General features: G+C 37.0%; 1 protein-coding gene across 7 annotated transcripts in view; it reads left to right on the top strand.

Moving 5' to 3' along the window:
- Positions 1–3276: 3276 nt before the first annotated feature.
- Positions 3277–6000, top strand: part of LOC126416771 (E3 ubiquitin-protein ligase HECTD1) — a 327326-nt gene continuing 324602 nt past the window's right edge. For 6 of the 7 annotated variants that reach the window (XM_050084626.1, XM_050084625.1, XM_050084627.1 and 3 more), the window contains exons 1-2: positions 3277–3420; positions 5605–5659. The gene's annotated coding sequence lies outside the window, so the exon portion shown is untranslated. The remainder of the gene's footprint in view (positions 3421–5604; positions 5660–6000) is intronic. The other variant, XM_050084624.1, reaches the window with a different exon arrangement.

Raw genomic sequence — 6000 nt, 5'->3', positions numbered from 1 at the left:
TGTGGATGCAATAATTATTCTAATCTTATCCTCATGATCCCCATGTGAGCAATACCCCTAGGGGGCTGTAGTATATCCCAAGAAAAATCATTTAAAACCGGTTCTTGAAGCTTTGTTGATAAGACTTTCTTGGGATAGTTTACATCTGTTTTCAAGAGTCTGCCACTCCAGTTCCTTCAGTATCTCTGTGTCACTCCCCCACGGATCAAACAAACCTGTGGCAATTTGTGCTTCCATTCTCTGTGTACGTTCAGTATTCCCTTTTAGTCCTATCTGGTACGAGTAAAACAATTTTGAGCAATATTCTAGAACCAGTCGCATGAGTGATTTGTAGGCAACCTCTTTTGCAGACTGACTGCAGTTCCTCAGTAATCTACCAAAAAACTGAAGTCTACCACATGCTTTATCCACGACTGTACCTATGTTATCATTCAGTTTCATATCCCTACGAAGTATTACACCCAGGTATTTGTATGAGTCGGCCGTTTCCAATAGTGACTCACTGATGTTATAGTCGTAGGATACTATGTTTTTTCGTTTTGAGAAGTGCAAAATTTTACAATTCCATCATTTAGAGCAAGTTGCCAATTTCTACACCACTTTGAAATCTTATCAAGATCTGGCTAAATATTTATGCCGCTTCTCTCAGATAGTACTTCATTACAGATAACTGCATCATCTGCAAAAAGCCTTATGTTACTATTAATATTGTCTGCAAGGTCATTAATATACAATATGAACAGCAAGGGTCTCAACACACTCCCCTGAGCCACACTCGAAGTTATCATTCCATCCAATGATGACTCTCCATCACAGTTAACATACCGCTCCCTTCCTACCAAAAAATTCTCAATCCAGACACAAATTTCACTTGAGGCCCCTATCATCGTACTTTTGTCAATAAGCGTGGGTGTGGTATTGAGTCAAACGGTTTTTGGAAATCCAAAGCTTTCAGTATGTAATGTGAGAAAAGTGCGAATTGGTTTCCACATGATTGATGTTTATAAAATTCATGTTGGTTGGCGTTGAGGATATCATTCTGTCCAAGATACCTCACTACGTCTGAGCTCAGAATATTTTCTATGATTCTACAAAAAATTGACATCAAGGATATTGGGCGGTAGTTTTGTGTATCACTTCTACTACAATTCTTGCAGACAGGCGTGACCTGTGCCTTTATCCAAGAACTGGGCATGTTTTTTCTACGATAGATTATGGTGAGAAGAGGGGCTAACTCAACCGCAAATTCATTAAAGAATCTGACAGGCATTCCATTGGGTCCCCTGGAACCTTATTCAGTTTCAACAATTTCAGTAATTTCTCTACACCACTGGCATTAATAGTTATTTCATTCATCCTTTCGGTGGTACGAGGATTAAATTGGGATTTTTTTTGAGGAACATTTGAAAACAGAATTAAGCATTTCAGATTTCACTTTGATAGCCTCAATTTCAGCTCCTGTCTCATTCGTTAGTGACTGGACACTAGCTTTGTAACCGCTAACAACCTTTACATATGGCCACAATTTCTTTGGGTTCTGCGAAAGATCACTTGACAGTATTCTGCTAGGGTAGTCACTGAAGGCGTCACACATTGTTCTCTTGACAGCCAAATTCGTTACATTCAGCATCTCCATATCTATAGCCCTACGCTTTGTTTTACACCTATTATGCTGAAATCTCTGTTTCTCTGCAATGACTGCACACTATCGAGGTTCCCTCCCATTACGAACTGTTCTGCTGGGTACAAATCTATCCTGTGCATGGTCATCTATTCTTTAAAACGTGTGGCAGAGCTCCTCTACGTGCTCCTCACTGAAATACGACGCTTATGATTTTTATCTAGTTTACTGAACATATGTATCTTTCTGCTCGTTTTAGTTGTTCTGTGTACTTTGGTAAACAATGTCGATACAACTGGATCATGGTCACTGGTACCAGTTTCGACATTGTAATGTTTCACATGATGTCTCATCACGCCCACCACTAACAATCCTGGATGAATGTTGTCTGGATATTTGCCCGCAGTGATTTATGGTTGTTTTTCACCTCCACACCTTCGAGATGTATGTGGTCCTTACTCCTACAGTGTTTCTTACCAGATACCAAGTGATATATGTACCTTGGATGAAATCGATTCAGTGGTTTAGGAGCAGATGTTGAAGATACGTTTTTATAAAATTCGGGGATTTCTAGAGATCAATTAAAATTCGGGCAATGTGTCTCGAGGCACTATGGAACTGACTTACCTCATCTATATCAAAGCCATCGAAGCCTTCTTTGCTGACGTTGAGAACTAGTGAAGGATCTCCTTGAAAAGGTGCTTGACAAATAAGTGCCAAGTTTGCAACAGCTGGAGATGAGAGTGGCAGAACACCCCAGTCAACGCAGTTTGTACTGTAAGAGAAAAACTATCGGAAACATCAGAATTAAACAAGATTTTAAACATGGCTGCAACAGCAACTGTTGAAATTCTTCACGATAAAGGATGACAGCCAAAAACAGTAGACAAGAATGTCTCGATAGTTCATAGGCGAAGTAATGGTGCTAAACTGTTCGCTTTGACCCTGTGCCTATAGTCATGTTGTACAAATGGAGAAGGTGTCGTAATTATTGACGACGTCTTTGGCACAATTGTTTTATTAATCTCCGTTGCATGATGTAATTTTAGATTTTTTACTTCTGATGAAGGTATATTTATATGTACCGAAACCTTGGTCAAGAATTTTAATAAATATTTATCCTGCAACTGTTTTTGGCTGTCATCCTTTATCGTCAGAATTAAACGTATTTGTGAATTATGACTAGGATACATTCTTACCTGTAGAAAAAAACTTTTCCTTTAATGACATCCTTTCGGAAACCATACGCTAGAAAATAATCTGATTCTGTACCAAGTATCTTTCCCCAAAAATAAACATTCGTGAAATTATTTTCATTCTGCAAATTTGTAAGAGAGTTATACAAAACAACTTGCTGTTCACAACTAAGCGTATTTCCTGCAAGACAGACATAACTGAGATCCCTATCGAGCCTACGAATGTCCATTTCCTGATTGAAAATATTCACATATATTCTATCCTTCTTCGTAATGTTGTGGAGCAAAACGACACCGTCTTTTAGCAAACACAGTGTGAAACTCCACAGCGCATCTTCAATACTGGAAAGATCCTTCAAACTGTACGTATTGAATTTCCCGCACTTCAACAATGCAAACAGACTGTCACGTGTTAGAGACGTGAAATCTGACGTCAGTACAAGACAACGTAGCCATTGCTGTAAGTTCACGGAGTTTGCTAAGCACAAGTGATCGCGAGGGTTGGGAGAGCGTCTTGTGATTTTGTTGTTGTTGGTTCGTTTGTGGTACTGTAATTACGTGAAGCCGTAAGACCAGCAGACAATGGAGATGTGATTATTTCAGGTTTGTATCGTACGGTTGATTTCTATATTTTCAAAGGAATTCTTAAACTGTATCCACAAATACATGACAAAGGAATACCGTTTTCACTTTGGAGTGTTCCGTTATATGATTTCGTCTGGACCTGTCACTAGAGTAAAGGTCATTGTAGAATGCATTTGTACGAAGAGAATTATTTTGATTGAAGTGTCAATTAATTTCTGTGTTCTTTTTATATTCGTCTTCGGTAATTGGTTCAGAAACATACATCTGTCATACAGTGTCTTTGATAGTGGATTTAGCTTACGTCTTGTATTTAGCTTTCGGAACATGTTTTAATTGGCATAGTGGTACTTTTTTATGTTTCTTAAGTTGCCACTCGGTCAGTGTGGTAGGCAGCATCATTGGCAAAAATTGCAAACGCGCTTTCTACGTGTAAGTGCTTTTTGTTTTGTTTCGTTACGAATGTGTCCCGACGCACATCTGACAGCCTGTCGCTGCTTTACTTAAATGTTTAATGTTAGTCATAGTGCATTCGAAGCGGAGGTGTAGATCGTGTGAAGACATTTATGGAATAACAGTTCAAAAATCAATAACCCGAGCAACATTGTAAATAACACGTCTTTACCTTTGATGGTTTCGTAGAGCAGAATTACTCCAGCCCCAACTACAACCTCAATATTATTTATATTTTTATGTGTGTTAATACTCTTGAAATATAATAGTATGCAACCGATGACATGTTTGCTTGAGGAAATGTTTTAGGCCAGTGAATTTAATTTCACCCGGAGGAGAGTGTAACATCAAATTAACAACTTATTGTGGGAGAACGAAAAAGCACTCGGTTGAGACCTAAAGTATGTCTGTGGGGGAAAAAAAGTGAGGGGGGGGAGTGTTATTTTGGGCATTTCACTAAAATACGAAAATCGTTCCAGTACGCGCCAATGCATGTGTTTCGTAGTTGGGTTGGTATTGCTTATAAATACTTCTTACAGCCAGACAACGAAATTCTAAGCAAAAGGAGAATTCGATAGCTACACAAAATCATGAGCTCGTAAGCATGGGTAAATGAATTACAGTAATGGTTGAAATAATCGTTCGTTTCGGTGAAGTTTATGGCGAAGAAGACCATTGTCTCTTTGAACTGGAATTTTAAAGCTCCGTGGATTATGTTGCAAGATGAAACTTTACTACCTTTATTCGTGTATTATTAACTAGTATAGTTTTACAGATCCAATTGTCGTAGATGTTTTTTATGTTCAAGCAAACGTTTAGTAATTTATTTTCATTATTTTCACATTTAATTGTGATCAATGATTTCAAAATGTTTTACTAAGTTCACTTTAAGTAATGTACTGTAACAGAGTCTTTGTCTTGTCAGAATACTCATAATACAATTTGTGGTCTTGAAATAAACAATCTTGTCAACCTTGTTTTACTGAGGCTGGTGTTATAAATGTCCGGCTTTATTCTTGAACCTAGGGACTATACAATGAAAACTCCTGTATTGTAAAACGAGGACATCACAATTACGGTACTTGAGGACTGCCAAATATCCATCAAATGTTCTCCAACAAATCTAGTTGGAAAAATGTAATGTGTTTGGGTGTCACGTTATACAGTAAAATGTTAGAAGGAAAAAAAAAAAACTTTTTCAAGTGTTACTCAAAGTAAGATTTTCCTAGTAAAGCACTATTTTTATTGAGCACAATAATTTTTAAATATACGAAAACAGCAATTTTGTGCAAATGCAGCTTAATCAATGAAACTTAAGTGTCAGAATGCTGTGTATGTTTTCCTTTTTTGTTTATGCTGTATGTTGCACTATTTTGGCATATCAGGTAGCAATTGTGGAAACTGTACTGTGTGCTAAAGTGTAACCTGTAAGAATAGAATACAATTTAAATTTCCAAAACAGCCTTTTACTCTGCTGTGTTTATTGTTTTTGATCCTCAAGAATTGTAAGTGTATATGCACCAAGTGGTAAGCATACATTACAACACTTAAGAACTGTGTGTCCATATTATATTTGTTTTCTAGGTTTGGTGAATGGATGATTATTATTTGAAGCACACAGTTTTGTGATAGAAGAACATTTTTCAGCGATTGGTTTAGTAATTTGTTTACATGAATAAGGAATTAATCTTTATAAGACATACGTTATAGTGATAAAATAATAGTAATAATGATGTTTTCATTGTTTTACAGCTAACACACAGGCGGGGAGACGATTTGATTCTCGGAACACGAGCAGCTGTTGAAGGTACTTACACTGGTGTTTATTAGATGTTTTTAGTACAGAACAAAAATCTTTCGAGAGGTAGTATTAACATAATGTAAATTAGAAATCACTAGGCAGCTGTCAAACTTAGCTGGAAGTCTTACCTTTTTGGTTTCTCTTTAATGCATTAAAAATAGTGTTCTAACTCAATAAACTATAGATACAATAAAATCTCGCATGCTTTATCTCCTATGATGAGAACAAGAAAAAAATAGGCTGTAATGTAGACAAAAAGGGTGTGGTTGTTTGTCTGTGTTGTGATATATTGGTTATAATGGCATATGAATCTGTTGTGTAACCTGAGGTTGACCTTCATTGGTGCA

Source organism: Schistocerca serialis, chromosome 8 (genome assembly GCF_023864345.2).
Source record: "Schistocerca serialis cubense isolate TAMUIC-IGC-003099 chromosome 8, iqSchSeri2.2, whole genome shotgun sequence".
Taxonomy (NCBI): Eukaryota; Metazoa; Arthropoda; class Insecta; order Orthoptera; family Acrididae; genus Schistocerca; species Schistocerca serialis.
The sequence above is the reverse complement of the archived record's forward strand: the minus strand, read 5'-3'. Positions and strand labels throughout refer to the sequence as shown.